This window comes from Chelonia mydas, chromosome 2, assembly GCF_015237465.2.
Source record: "Chelonia mydas isolate rCheMyd1 chromosome 2, rCheMyd1.pri.v2, whole genome shotgun sequence".
Classification (NCBI taxonomy): domain Eukaryota; kingdom Metazoa; phylum Chordata; order Testudines; family Cheloniidae; genus Chelonia; species Chelonia mydas.
In genome coordinates this window covers 222,529,949-222,546,062 of record NC_057850.1, presented here as the reverse complement: position 1 = coordinate 222,546,062, position 16,114 = coordinate 222,529,949, and the positions used below count along the sequence as shown (strand labels likewise).

At 43.5% G+C, this 16,114-nt stretch overlaps 1 protein-coding gene across 4 annotated transcripts in view; it reads right to left on the bottom strand.

Annotated features, from left to right (window-relative positions):
• Nucleotides 1-16,114, bottom strand: part of STAM (signal transducing adaptor molecule) — a 76,640-nt gene that overhangs the window by 31,156 nt on the left and 29,370 nt on the right. Inside the window, exon 1 of one of the 4 annotated variants that reach the window (XM_037890796.2) lies at nt 205-975. The exons of the other annotated variants lie outside the window; for them this stretch is intronic. The gene's annotated coding sequence lies outside the window, so the exon portion shown is untranslated. Of the gene's footprint in view, nt 1-204; nt 976-16,114 lie in introns of those variants that run through there. 4 annotated transcript variants of the gene reach the window in all.

Genomic DNA, 16,114 nt, shown 5'->3' with positions numbered 1-16,114 from the left:
GGCACAATTTCTGTGAAGACCAATTTCGAGCAAGATCTAATTTGTCTCTGCATATTCAGATTTTCTGTCTGAGCAGGAAACACATCAATATCCAATTTTAGTTTGGAATAGCTTTCTTTGTGTACATCTACACAAAACAGAAAGATGAACAAAAACTGTTATTATAATCTGATGATAATATATAGCTAGCTACATATTCTGCACCTGAGTACTTCATGGTGTAATATGAATGGAATATTGCAGGTCAAATGCAATTGTTCATTTGGTCCATTTATGGCTTTTGTCTCAGACAGAAACTATAATTAGAACTTCCAGGCTAACAGCTATATTTCAGAAAGAAAAAAAAAATCTTATTAGCCAACCTAAAAACCCTTACAAGTGTTTTGTCTGTTTTTTAAAAATTTAAGAGAATTGCTCTGTGACAGAGTTTCCTGCAGACAGGAGTCCTGCAGAGTTACACACTGCAGGAACGGACCCTAATTCTTTCCCAAACAGGGTCACACATTCATTTGTGCTTGCCTGCTCTCCACCTATTTCATCTATTAGACTCTCTACCACCTCTCCTCAAAAGGCAAATACTCTTCCGCACACTCTTGACAGACTAGACTCATCTGCAGCCCACAGGTCCCAGTCTGGCCACTCTTCCTAACATGGTGATCCATATCTGCACAATGTAAGCTTTGCACAGTACCCAAGGGCTTCGTGTGCATAACACTGGTATATTATATTATAACACATCTTAAAAGAAACACCTTGTATACACTTCTAAAGATAATCATGTATTGCACATTATTTTTAAGTGAATATATGTCTGTTTTTGGATTCTCACACCATGTCTTTGTAATTCTTATATGCAACCACTCAAAACATATGTTAGGATATTCTACTTGTTAGGGATTTTGGAGAAATGAAGATGAAATTTCTATTCACATCTCTGTTGGAGATATTCCAAGCCAAAAGAGGTTTAGAAAATGTTCTTTAAAAGTAAAGAATACAATTTGTAACCCCCACATGCCTTCAATTTGCCCCATACTTCTGAGAAAAATTCTACTCTGGCATGACATCTGATATATGAATTTTGAGATGGATTGCCTTGGTTTTTATGAAACTGGGGAAAGAGGAGCAATGGTTTGGAATATACTATATATACTGTATATATATTATTGGTATAAGAAATTGGTTGCAGTGAAGGTACTAGTACTCCATAATAAACACACCTCCATACTCCCAAAAAAAGTGAAAACAAGATTTGAATGTTTAGGGTTCTGTTTTATATATCTTTAGGTTTTTTTACACCTATCACTAATACCTACAACAAAGCAAAGAAGATAGTTCCCTATACTTTTTAAGCAATAGTAAATTCATTCACTATTGACAAGAGTAAGCCTTTCAGTAAATCTATAGTCACTTTAAATCACCTTTTTTCTTGGGGACTCTTAAGTGTATAAGACATACAGGTCATAGACCTGTAAAATCAAATTTCCAAGAAGGGAACTGGGTTGCTGAGGGGCACACATTTTTAGTAGCACTTGGGGAAAACTGGCTGATTTTCCCACCTCCTGAAACAACAGCAATCCAGGCTGCTGCAAGAGACAGGCAGAGCTCTCTCCCTCTCCCCTGAAGAGCTGATACTATTTCCATCAAAGAGGGAGGAGGAAAAAACTGTTACTAACCTTTCCGTAACTGTTGTTGTTGTTCAAGATGTGTTGCACGTGTCCATTCCTATGTATGCGTATGCTCGCCCCAAGCACAGACACCAGAAATTTTCCCCTCAGTGATATCTGTTGGGTCGGCTCTAGTCCCCCCTGGAGTTGCACGCTCATAGCACCAGTATAAAAGGGTCCTGCTGACCCATGCCCCCTCAGTTCCTTCTTTCAGGCTCACTCCGAAGAGGGGTACGAGGGCGGGTCTTGGAAAGAACATGTGCAACACACCTCGAAGAACAACAGTTATGGAAAGGTTAGTAACCATTTTTCCTTCGAGTGTTTGCACATGTCCATTCCAATGTAGGTGATTCCCAAGACGTTGTCCAAGTGAAGAGTTCAGAGACTACTGACACGCTGACTGCAACACCACTTGACCAAATCCAGCATCGTCCCTAGCCTGTTGGGTGATGGTGTAATGAGAAGCAAAAGTGCGAACTGACAACCACATCGCCGATCTACAAATGTCCTGGATAGGAACTTGTGCTACAAATGCTACCCAAGATGCTTGGGCCTTTGTGGAATGTACTGTCAGGGCAGGTGGAGCAGGAACCTTTGCCATGTCATAGCATATGTGGATGCAGGATGTGATCCATGACAAAATTCTCTGGGCTGAGACAGGAAGACCTTTCATCTTGTCTGCAATGGCTATGAATAGTTGAGTAGTTTTCCAAAATGGTTTAGTCCTTGATGTAGAAGGCCAGTGCACGTCTAATATCTAGCAAGGGGAGGCTTTGTTCTTCCCCGTGGGTATGTGGTTTCAGATAAAAGACCATCAGGAAGACAGCCTGTTTACTATGGAACTGCAAAACCACTTTCGGAAGGAAGGCTGGATAAGGACGCAATTGGACCTTGTCCTTGAAGAACACTGTGTATGGTAGTTCTGATGTTAGGGCATTGATGTCTGAGACCCTTTTGGCAAAAGTAATGGCCTGGTGGTCACCCTCCAGGACACACTGAGAAGAGAGAGCGTGTTGCCAGCAGATCAAATGGGGGTTCTGTCAGTTTTGATAATATCAGGTTGAGGTCCGAGGGAGAGATTGGTTGTCATACAATCTCTCAAACCTTAAGAATCCAATTAGAGATGACGTTCAAGAACACAGATCAGCCATTAACCCATGGGTGAAAAGCTGAGATTGCGGTCAGATGGACTCTAATAGATGCCACAGTTAGACCTTGTTGCTTCAGGTGCAGTAAGTAGTCCAAAATGAATAGTATCGATGATTGCGCAGGCGATACTGTCTTCTGCATGGACCAGATAGAGAACCTCTTCCACTCTGCCAGGTAAGTAGCTCTGGTGGATGGCTTCCTGCTCCCTAGTAGGAGCCTATACAGGAAGGATGGGCTCCATCTTAACCAAAGTGGATCCAGACTGCTGGCACTTAACATTAAAAAAGTTCCAGAGCAGTTTTTAAACTAAGAGATGGGGGAAAGCTGATTGCTGCAGAGGAGCACGTGGATCGGACAGAGACTTCTCTTAGAGGAGAGTCTATTGATAGAGATTATCTAGGTTTTAGTCAGGAGGAGAGGATGGAAGAGGATAAAGTATGGGCCAGATCAGAAAGAAATTTTCACATAAAAAAGAATCTGACACATCACAAAAGAGCAGACAAATAAACAGTGACAAGTTTTTAAAGTGCTTGTACACAAATGCTAGAAGTCTAAATAATAAGATGGGTGAACTAGAGTGCCTCATGTTAAAGGAGGATATTGATATAATAGGCATCACAGAAACCTGGTGGAGTGAGGACAATCAATGGGACACAATCATTCCGGCGTACAAAATATATCGGAAGCACAGAACAGGTTGTGCGGCGCGGGGGGAGGAGAGTGGCACCATATGGGAAAGAAAATGTAGAATCAAATGAAGTAAAAATCTTAAATGAATCCACATGTTCCATAGAATCTCTATGGATAATAATTGCATGCTCTAATAAGAATATAACAGTATGGATCTATTATCAACCACCTGACCAGGACAGTGATAGTGACTATGAAATGCTAAGGGAGATTAGAGAGGCTATCAAAATAAAGAACTCAATAATAGTGGGGGATTTCAATTATCCCCATATTGATTGGGTACATGTCACCTCAGGACGAAATGCAGACACACAATTTCTCGATACTTTAAATGACTGCTTCTTGGAGCAGCTGGTACAGGAACCCACAAGGGGAGAGGCAATTCTTGATCTATTCCTGAGTGGAGTGCAGGGTCTGGTCCAAGAGGTAACTATAACAGGACCGCTTCGAAATAGTGACCATAATATAATAACATTTAACATTCCTGTGGTGGGAAGAACACCTCAGCAGCCCAACACTATGGCATTTAATTTCAGAAAGGGGAACTATGCACAAATGAGGAGGTTAGTTAAACAGAAATTAAAAGGTACAGTGACTAGAGTGAAATCCCTGCAAGCTGCATGGACACTTTTCAAAGACACCATAACAGAGGCCCAACTTGCATGTATACCCCAAATTAAAAAAACACAGTAAAAGAGCTAAAAAAGAGCCACCATGGCTTAACAAGTATGTAAAAGAAGCAGTGAGAGATAAAAAGGCATCTTTTCAAAAGTGGACGTCAAATCCTAGTGAGGTAAATAGAAAGGAGCATAAACACTGCCAAATTAATTGTAAAAATGTAAGAAGAAAAGCCAAAAAGGAGTTTGAAGAACAGCTAGCCAAAAACTCAAAAGGTAATAACAAAATGTTTTTTAAGTACATCAGAAGCAGGAAGCCTGCTAAGGGGCCCCTGTACGATCCAAATACAAAAGGAGCACTTAAAGACGAGAAACTAAATGAAGTCATTGTGGAGAAACTAAATGAATTCTTTGCTTCAGTCTTCACGGCTGAGGATGTTAGGGAGATTCCCAAACCTGAACCGTCCTTTGCAGGTGACAAATCTGAGGAATTGACACAGATTAAAGTGTCATTAGAGGAGGTTTTGGAATTAATTGATAAACATAACAGTAACAAGTCACCGGGACCAGATGGCATTCACCCAAGAGTTCTGAAAGAACTCAAATGTGAAATTGCGGAACTATTAACTACGATTTGTAACCCGTCCTATAAATCAGTTTCTGTACCCAGTGACTGGAAGATAGCTAATATAATGCCAATATTTAAAAAGGGCGCGAGAGGTGATCCCGGCAATTACAGACCAGTAAGTCGAACGTCAGTACCGGGCAAATTAGTGGAAACAATAGTAAAGAATAAAATTGTCAGACACATGGAAGAACAGAAATTGTTGCGCAAAAGTCAACATAGTTTCTGTAAAGGGAAATCATGTCTTACTAATCTATTAGAGTTCTCTGAAGGGGTCAACAAACATGTGGACAAGCGGGATCCAGCGGACATAGTGTACTTAGATTTCCAGAAAGCCTTTGACAAGGTCCCTCACCAAAGGCTCTTACGTAAAATTAAGTTGTCATGGGATAAGAGGGAAGATCCTTTCCTGGACTGAGAACTAGTTAAAAAACAGGGAACAAAGGGTAGGAATAAATGGTAAATTTTCAGAATGGAGAGGGGTAACTAGTGGTGTTCCCCCAGGGTCAGTCCTAGGACCAATCCTATTCAACTTATTCATAAATGATCTGGAGAAAGGGGTAAACAGTGAGGTGGCAAAGTTTGCAGGAGATACTAAACTGCTCAAGATAGTTAAGACCAAAGCAGACTGTGAAGAATTTCAAAAAGATCTCACAAAACTAAGTGATTGGGCAACAAAAATGGCAAATGAAATTTAATGTGGATAAATGTAAAGTAATGCACATTGGAAAAAATAAGCATAACTATACATACAATGTGATGGGGGCTAATTTAGCTACAACTAATCAGGAAAGAGATCTTGGAGTCATCATGGATAGTTCTCTGAAGACGTCCATGCAGTGTGCAGCAGCAGTCAAAAAAGCAAACAGGATGTTAGGAATCATTAAAAAGGGGATAGAGAATAAGACGGAGAATATTTTATTGCCCTTTTATAAATCCATGGTACGTCCACATCTTGAATACTGTGTACAGATGTCGTCTCCTCATCTCAAAAAAAATATACTGGCATTAGAAAAGGTTCAGAGAAGGGCAACTAAAATGATTAGGGGGTTGGAATGGGTCCCATATGAGGAGAGATTAAAGAGACTAGGACTTTTCAGCTTGGAAAAGGGGGGATATGATAGAGGTATATAAAATCATGAGTGGTGTGGAGAAAGTGAATAAGGAAAAGTTATTTACTTGTTCCCATAATAGAAGAACTAGGGACCACCAAATGAAATGAATGGGCAGCAGGTTTAAAACAAATAAAAGGAAGTTCTTCACACAGGGCACAGTCAACCTGTGGAACTCCTTGCCTGAGGAGGTTGTGAAGGCTAGGACTATAACAGGGTTTAAAAGAGAACTGCGTAAATTCATGGAGGTTAAGTCCATTAATGGCTATTAGCCAGGATGGGTAAGGAATGGTGTCCCTAGCCTCTGTCTGTCAGAGGGTGGAGATGGATGGCAGGAGAGAGATCATTTGGTCATTAACTGTTAGGTTCACTCCCTCTGGGGCACCTGGCATTGGCCACTGTCGGCAGACAGGATACTGGGGTGGATGGACCTTTGGTCTGACCCAGTATGGCCATTTTTATGTTCTTATGTTCTCATGGACCTGGTCCGAGCCTGCTAGCTCTGTGGGGTTCAGCAACAAAGTTTCCAGGCCATCAGATGGAGGGACTTGAGGATCAGGTGATGCAGGCAGCGGTGGTCCTGCGAGATCAGGTCTGGATACAGAGGCAGAAGGATTGGCGTCCACCAAGAGGCCTAGAAGTGTGGTGAACCAATACTGGCGGGCCAGGCAGGGGCTATCAGGATGACTCACGCTTTGTCTCTTCTGATTCTCAGCAAGACCCTGGGTATGAGAGGGATAGGAGGAAACACATAGAAGAGATGAACCATCCAAGAGAGGAGGAAGGCATCTACGACAGATCTAAGGGCTGTGGCCCAGGAGGGAGCAGAACTGCAGACACTTCTTGTTGTGCTTTGTCGCGAACAGATATATCTTGGGTGTTCCCCACCTTGGAAAATGGTTTTCATGACATCTGGGTGAATGAATCACTCGTGGTGGTTGTAGAAGGATCTGCTGAGGTGATCCGCTAGACTGTTCTGCAATCCCAGCAAATAGGAGGCCTTGAGGTGGATCGAGTGGGCTATGCAAAATTCCCGCAAGCGTGGCGCTTCTTGACATAGGGGAGAGGAACGTGCTCCTCCCTGCCTGTTCATAAAAAACATCGCCGTTGTGTTGTCTGTGAGAATTGACACTTTCTTGCCTGCCACCTGAGGCTGGAATGCCTGGGAAGCCAAGTGCACTGTCCTAAGCTCCCTGACGTTGATGATGCAGGGAGCACTCTTCCTGAGACCAGAGGCCCTGCGTTCTGAGGGAATCCAAGTGAGCACACCAGCCCCTCGCTGAAGCTTCTGTAATGAGAGATACTGATGGTTGGAGCCTTGAGAACAGGACTCCTGCATGCACCATCAGGGGGTCTAGCCACCAGTTGAGGGAGGAAAGCACTGATAGGGGAACTGTGATCACTGTGTCCAAATGGTATTGGCTTAGCAAGTATACCAACGCCAGCTATGATTGGAGAGGTTGGAGTCCAAGTCTTGCATGCTGTACCACACAGATGCATGAGGCCATGTGGCCCAGGAGCTTCAAGCAGTTTCTTGCTGTCGCGATGGGATGATCTCTGAGGCTCTCTATAAGCATCACTATTGCCTGGAATCACCCTGCTTGGAGGAAGTCTCAGGCCAGTTATCGAGGTAAGGGTAAAGCTGAATCCCCTGCCTCCTCAAGAACACTGCAATGACCGCCAGGCACTTTGTGAACACCCGAGGGCTGCTGACAGGCCAAAAGATAGAATTGTGAACTGGTATGGTTCACCATGAATCTGAGGAATCTTCTGTGAAATAAACCTGAAAAATGGAAGTAAGCTTCCTTCAAATCGAGGGCAGCATAACAGTCCCCTGGAGGTAGGAGATGATGGAAGCCAAGGAGACCACGCAGAACTTTAGCTTTTTCATGTATCTGTTGAGGTTTTGGAGGTCCAGAAGAAGTCTGAGACCACCAATGGCTTTCAGAATTAGGAAATATCAGGAGCAGAACCCCCGGCCCCTCAACTCCGGTGGAACTCTTCCACGGCTCCCAACCTTAGGAGCGACTACAACTCTTGGGCTAGAATTTTCTTGTGAGAAGGGTTCCTGAAGAGGGACAGAGAGGGAGGCTGGGAAGGGGGGGGAGGGGGGGGAAGAACTGAATTGAAGGGTATGTCCTACTGCTATCGAGCTTAACACCCAGCAGTCTGTCATAATATGGGCCCAAGCCTGACAGAAATGGGAGAAATGATTCGCAAATACGGAATAGGTTGGATCAGAGTCCTGTCCTGGTATGTCATCCCCAAGCATCCCATCAAAAGGCCTGTTTGGACCCTCCTTCCCCCACCCCCCCAGTGTTTGGGGGGAGTAGACAGACGTGGAAGAGGATTCTGGAGGTCTTCTCCTAAAGCCCCTGCTCCTCTTCCTGTGAGAGTCCTGCCTGGCAGGCGGTGAGAAGAATCAAGAGGCCAGTTGAGGTTTATAATGCTTCCTCATGGGCGCCAGTGTTTAGACGCATCGGGACTTCAAGGTAGCCCTGGAGTCCTTTACACTGTGCAGCCTAGAGTCTGTTTGCTTGGAAAAGAGCGACATGCCCTCAAAAGGGCAAAGTCTGTTGGACGTCGGGTGGTAGGCTGAAGGATTGAAACCATGAGCTTCTGCGCATTGCTATTGCGGAGTACATAGATTGCCCTGTCGAGTCCACCGCATCCAAGGCCACTTGTTGTGACACCTTTGCCACGGACTTCCCTTCCTCCAGGAGAGATGCAAATTCTCATCTGGACTCCAGGGACAACAGTTCCTTAAATTTCAGCATGGAGTCCCAGGAATTAAAATTGTATCTGCTCAGGAGCACTTGTTCGTTCGGGATCCCGAGCTGTAGGCTGCCTGTTGAATAGACCTTTCTGCCAAAAAGGTCTAACTTTTTGGCATCCTCGGCCTTGGGGGTTGCCCCTTGTAGCCCCTGTTGCTCCTGCTTGTTGACTGCTGACACCACCAAAGAGCCCAGGGTGGGGGTTGTATACAAACATTCATATCCCTTAGACCTGGAACAAAGTATTTCTTTTCAGTCTTCTTTGCCATCGACTGAACGGACACTGGGGTCTGCCACAATGCCTCTATGGCGTCCATAATGCCTTCATTAAGGGCAGTGCTAGTCTTCATGGGCCCGTTGATGTTAGGATGTCCACTAAGACATAGGAGGATTCCCAGACCTCCTCCACAAGGATGCCCAGGTTTTTAGCCACTCTCTTAAGGAGCTCTTGATGAACCCTATAGTCATCCTGAGAGGGCACTATGTCCATTCCTGCCATTGCCTCAATCAGAAGAGGAAGTCTGTATCAGTAGGGGGCACTGTATTTCTACCTCAACACCAGACGGGTCTCGCGGAGCCGGCTCTGGGTATTCGGTACAGGCTTCAGTACCAAAGCCAGGATGTAGATCGGAGCGGAATGGAGGCAGCGCTCTGGCCTCAGATGCCACAGAGTCCGACCTTCCAGATTGGGGCCCCTGCATCAGTGGAAAAGCCCAGGGGTTCCAGAAGTGCCACTGTACTGGCATCTGCCATTGCCCCAGGGGTTATGCCGTGGGTGGGATTCCCTGGGCCAGGTCCATAGTAGGATAGTGCAGGCTGGAGTGATGGTACCAGCTTCTGCGTGAGGAATATGACTCTGCCTCTGAATCAAACTCCGAAGACTCCTTGTCAGAAGACTTGGGAGGAGTGGTGCTCACCGGTGCCGGTGATCAGTGCAGAGAGGAAGAAGATTGGTATTGGACCATCATAGCAGGTTTCCCCTTGGAAGGCACAAGGGGTCTTGGCACCACAGAGGTTCTCCCCACCAGCAAGGAATCTGCAGGCTCCTATACAGCCAGGGATGCTGGGACCAGCATTGAGAGGAAGTCTCTTGGTGTGGCAAACGCCTCTGGAATAGATGGTAATGCCAAAGCATTGGTACCTCTGGTGGCTCTCTTGCATTGGCGAGTCCATCGGTGCCGGACTCAGTGGTACCCTCTCTGGGGCCAGAGTCAACGGCGCTGCACAGATCACCAGGGCTATGGAGTGGTCCGATGCAGGTCACACTCTGCTAGTCTCTCCATGCCCTGTCAACCTCAGGATTGGGGAGTGTCCTCTGTCAGACTTCCTCTGCTTTTTCCTAGGCACTGGAGATGATGCTGAGATACTCGTGAGGTGGACAAAGTGTTGGTCCTCAGTACTGGTGATGAGGAACGGCGCCGAGGATTCCAAACAGCCATCAGGGCGCTCCTCACCGAAGCTGAAATATTTGGTGCAGAGTCTGAGTGACCAGGCTCCGAGGAAGGTATTAGTACTGCCTCCATTAGGATGAACTCCAATCTAGTGTCCCTGTCTTTTCTGGTGAGGGGCCTGAAGTCCTTATAGATCTTACGGCGCTCCCAGACATGAGCTTCCCCCAGGCACTTAAGCCAGCTGGAATGGGGGTCGCTCACAGGCATAGACTTGTGACACCAGTCATAAGGCTTAAAACCCGAGACCGGGGTATGCCCTGGCATCGGAGCAGAGATGAACTCTGCTAAATGGAGAACTACTAACAGAAAACGTAACTATTATGTAAAAGTTAACTACATACAATAAAAAGAGAAAAGTCCACCGGGAGAGTACTTGCAGAATTGCAAAGACAAAGTACTGCCAGCGACCATCACAGGCCGTAAGAAGGAAGTGAGAGGGTACGCATCAGCAGGACTGTTTATACTGGCACTAGGAGCGCGCGACTCCAGGGGGCACCAGAGCTGACCCAACAGATAGCACCGAGGGAAAAAATTTCTGGCAGCTGTGCTTGGGGCAAGCACACACCTACATTGGAATGGACATGTGCAAGTACTTGAAGAAGAAGAGCGCAGCAGCTCAGCTCCACTCCCCGCCTCCTGCCCTGTGACCAATGAGTTGACTCCTCTGCTCCTCCTCACCTCTTCCCCTCAGCAGCACCAGGCTTGTCAAGGAGCAGAGGGAGTTAAGAACTCCTGCAGCTGCTCCTCCCCCAGCATGGAAGAGAAGGGGAACCCACTGCACCACCCCAGGGCCTGGATGGGGGATTGTGGGCAGCACTCACTTGGAGGCCAGAATTGTTGGGCAGGGGTATGGGCTGATATGGGGGTGATGCCAGGCACACACACACTCCCACACACACTTTTCATTCCACTTTAAGCACTGTGCCTGTATCATAAATAGGGTCCCACCAAATTCACAGCCATGAAAAATGTGTCACAGACCGTGAAATCTGGTCTTTTGTGTGCTTTTACCCTATACTATACAGATTTCATGGGGGAGACCAGCTTTTCTCAAATTGGAGGTCCTGATCCAAAAGGGAGTTGCAAGGTTATTTTAGGGGGTCATGGTATTGCAACCCTTACTTCTGCGCTGCTACTAGTGGCAGCTCTGTCCTCAGAGTTGGGCTCCTGGCCAGCAGCCGCCACTCTCCAGCTGCCCAGCTCTGAAGGCAGCGCTGCCACCAGCAGCAGCGCAAAAGAAAGGGTAGCAGTACCGTAACCCCTCCTACAATAACCTTTGACTAACAACCCCCGCAACTCCTTTTTGAGTCAGGACTCCTACAGTTAACAACACTGTGAAATTTCAGATTTAAATAGCTGAAATCATGAAATTTACTATTTTAAAAATCCTACGACTGTGAAATTGACCAAAATGGACCTGAATTTGGGAGGGCCCTAATAATAAAAAACAGTAAGTAGTACACTATATAAGAACAGCTACAGTTGTAATTAATGCTTGTTTAGTAATTTCGGGTAATTTCTTGTCAGATTTTAAAACAATTTAATATGCAACAGTCTATTTCTCCTGCACTTCTAACACCACTCATCACTCAGTCACTTAAACACATTTTTCATAGTGCTTTAATTATCTTCCTCTCAAACAGATCCCATTCTAGTCCTACCCGACTTGTATGAAGAAAAGATGTGAATCAGCAACAAACTGCTAAACAATGGCTATACCTTCCAGGTCTGAGTTTCAAACAGATGAGATATCTGAACACAGACCTTACATTTTAAAGGTTTTACTTGCATCGTAGCAGGTATCAATAATGTAGAAACTGAAGTTAAGAGAAAATGCTGCAGTTCCATTGGAATTTTCAAACATATGCTGTGGGCCTGTTATACAACTAAGTGGGTTTCTATCTGAAAGAATGGGGGTTGGAAAAAGTATCATCCCTCATACAATTTTTGAATATTCCATTGAACAAATCTTAGCTGTGTTCCCTTAATACCAAATTGCTTTTTTCTTTCTTCTCAAATGACTTTACAGTGGGTTTTTTTCCCCTCTAACACCTAAAATAGTTTTACAATGTGCATAGATATCTGACAACTAAAATGAAACTCTGGTATAAGTTACACTACTGCTTGGCTAAACTATATTTGGCTGTGTCCATGTTTTACATAAACCTCTCTCTCATATGTAGTACTACTAATTATAGAAAAGGCTGCTACACGGTATGGCTATTTTACTGAGTACATGTCTTCATAAAACAGATTAAGTATATATCAGTATAAGACAAACAAAGTCAAACTTTTCTGCCCTATTGTATTGTTATTGCAATACAAACATACACACATTTTGGAATAAATGTTGTCCATACAATCATTACACATTAATTTGTTAAGCTTCAATGTAACTGAGAAAAGGCATAGGTAACTTTTAATAACAACTGTTATTAACATTAAAGTTAAGATGTATGTAGACCCAAGAAAGTAACATTACAAGGACAAATATTTAGAGAGATGGCAATTAAGAGTTTGGCCAACTCTGAAAAATTATCATTAGTTTGCCAGCCAGGTATAAAATCTATTTATCTGGAATTTATTATGATTAGGGCCCTATATAAATCATGAGTTCATGGAGGGCACAGAAATCATGAAGATACCCCAAAACCATGATTTTCAATTTTTTTTTAAAAAGGAAAAAATGTCTGTAATAAAGTATTTAATATGAAAAATGACCTTTAGCTTAAAGTGTTGCACCCATGTGTGGAAGAACAGTGTTATGCACATGCGCAGCAGAGGTGCACTACAGAAATCTGAAAAGGCAATCTAGGTGAGAAACACTGCTCACTGATGACAACAGAATGATGCATCCAAAAAAGTTAAAACGGTGTCTGCAGATGATCACACAAAAGCAGTATTTATCAAAGAATCTTACATAGTGATAGAGTTAAGCTCTTCTGTACCTCCTGCAATATTATTGTTGTCATTACAGAAAAAGAGAGTCTAATACACCTCTTGAATCACATATTCACCAAAAGAGAAAGTCGGGAATACAAAGCAGTATGGGCAGCTGCTTTACTTGCTAAGAAACAATACCCGTGATTTCCTTGTTTCAAAATTGCACCAAAAAACGTGAAACGTGTAACTATAAATATTGATCCACCAGAGGTGTATGTTTACGCAAATATCCCTCTTGAAAAACTGGACAACCCGAGCTAAGGGAATTCTTTGGATGGAATATAGCAAAAGGTGGAGAGATTTCTTCACATCTTAGCTGGATTGATGAATATTTACTTGAAGCTGATGAGGTGTCACAAGCAGGATTATGGAACTCATGAAGCAGTCAGGATGTCTGTGGTCACAGATGAATCAACTGGTGGCCAAGATGAGTATGTGTCACATAATTTGTTTTGCAAGGCCTAAATGGTGAAGACACACCTGACTCGGACCTGAAAGCTGTCCTTGCTGATACAATTTATTTACAGGCTGTTTGCAACAGCTTGTGCAATGGTATTGTAGTTAAGTATCTGAATACCTTTGGAATGGATTTTGATTATATAAGTGCATTTATATCTGAAAACACATCCTACATGTCAAAAGCTTACAAGCAAGTGCTTCAGGGCTTATAGCCTAACTCGGGCCAGGTCTACACTCAAAATTTAAGACACACCTGAGCAACATAGTTAAGCCAACCTAACTCCTGGAGTAGACAGCACTGCGCTGATGGAAGAATTCTTCTACCTACTCTTGGGGAGGTGGATTAACTGATGGGAGAACTTCTTCCATCACTGTATTGAGTGTATACACTGAAGCGCTACAGCAGTGCAGCGGCAGCATTTCAAATGTAGGACAAGCGCACAGCTCATCTTACCTGCAATGCTCACACAATAGACCTTTCTCGAGACATTGGGATGACCAATTTCCCACACGCTCACAAGCTAACAGTAATAGTCAAAAGGTTTTTCAACGTTGTCTGAGCAGAAAATTGTGTTTTAAACAGTATCTGCAAAGCGTAGTCCAAGCTGTGGGTTCCAGTTTTCCTGTAAAATTGCACCCTGAACCACTTAAAATGAGATGGGGAAGCCAGTATGTTGCTATTGAATATCATACAGTCTATTACTTTTTACTCCGGTTTTGTGGAGGAGAAACGAAAATTACACCAGACATGGAAGCATTGAAGAGCTGAAACATCTGGTGGAAAAATCAGAAATTTTACAGATTTACAGACTTCATCAGAAGGCATGGCAAAGAGCTTGTTGATTTAAAATGCAATTTTTTCCTCAGTGTTTAAAAACCTTTTTGACTTGCTGCTAGCGTATCAGCATGTGGGAAACTGGTCATCCCACTGTTATTAGCAAGGTCTATTATGTGAGCATTGCAGGTAAGATGAATTGAGCGCTTGCCTACACCTGAAATGCTGCAGCTGCACTGCTGTAGCACTTCAGTATAGACACTCAATACAGCGATGGAAGAGGTTCTCCCATCAGTGTAGTTAATCCACCTCCCCAGGAGGAGGTAGCTAAATTGACAGAAGAATTCTTCCATCGACCCAATGATATCTACATCAGGGGTTAGGTTGGCTATAATCCTGTGAAATCCATATTCATCAAATGTACATTTGATGAATGTACATGAATCCACATTCATTCAAATGTACATGAATCCACATTCATCCATGTACAATCAAAGTTGACTTAACACATATTGAGCACTTAAATGTTAGCAACACAGCAGTGACACAAGGATTCAAAACCCATGGATTAAAACTTCTATTGAAATTTCAGATAAGCTTTCAAACTATGACAATATTAATGAAAGAAAACCGTGTTTCACCCAGCGAGTATAGCAGTTCCTTAAAGGTGTAAGGGTGTTTGATCCAATGCAAGCATGTACATTAAGACTGGATCCCAGAGGGGGGCTCTCAGCTCCCACACTGCCCCTCTTAAGTCAGTGGAAGCACTCTCAGCGAGGATGCACACCACCGACAAAGGAGTGTAGTGTGGCCATGAAAAATTGCACTAAATTACTGCGGTGGCTGTAAGTCGATCTAACACAGGTTGACTTAAGTTTACGGGCATGTCTACACTACAGACAGAACAAATCCACTGTTCTAGCTGGCTCCTATTGTAAAAGAATTCAAAGGTTCTCCTGAGAGAAATTTAAGCTTATATTACCAGCATAGACCCTAACTTTGTCTGTGGAACTCTCACGACTAAGGATTGTCTCCCTGATCCCTTTTTGCTAGACAGCATTTTCTGTTGATGGTGAATTGTTAGGCTAAACCTTCCCAGATAATTCCTTATAGTGATATTATTCATGTCACAAGTTATGGGGAAAGAAGCGATACCATTTAACTCTCCAAATTAACAGTAGTTGTAAAGAGCAGCAGCACCACACTTATTTTAGAAGGAATACAGTTTTACATATAGAAAAAAATATGAAAAGTTAATACCTGCTTACTGACCATAATCTATAGCAGAACCATACACAACAGCATGAGGAGTCTCAGTTTGCCACTCCGTTCTGAACTGTCAGCTAAGTGGGCTTGTAAAAAAATACATTCAGATCATGCATTTCCAACTTCTAAAATACATTGCTATGTCACCACATTCCATTTTTCACAGCACACAACTCCAAACTCCATCACATTAACTACTATTTCTATTACAGATTTCTCCAGAATATTCAGTTATGTGAATCCCATATCATAAGAACATAAGGGCAGCCATACCGGGTCAGATCAAAGGTCCATCTAGCCCAGTATCCTGTCTTCTGACAGTGACCAATGCCAGGTGCCCCAGAGGGAATAAACAGAACAGGTAATCATCAAGTGATCCATCCCCTGTCGCCCATTCCCAGATTCTGGCAAACAGAGGCTAGGAACACCATCCCTGCCTATTCTGGCTAATAGCCATTGATGGACCTATCCTTCATGAATTTATCTAGTTCTTTTTTGAACCCTGTTATAGTCTTGGCAGGGTGGATAAAAATCAATGATGTTTTTTTTAATTAAAAAGAACAGTTTTTTTTATTTAAATTAGATTTTT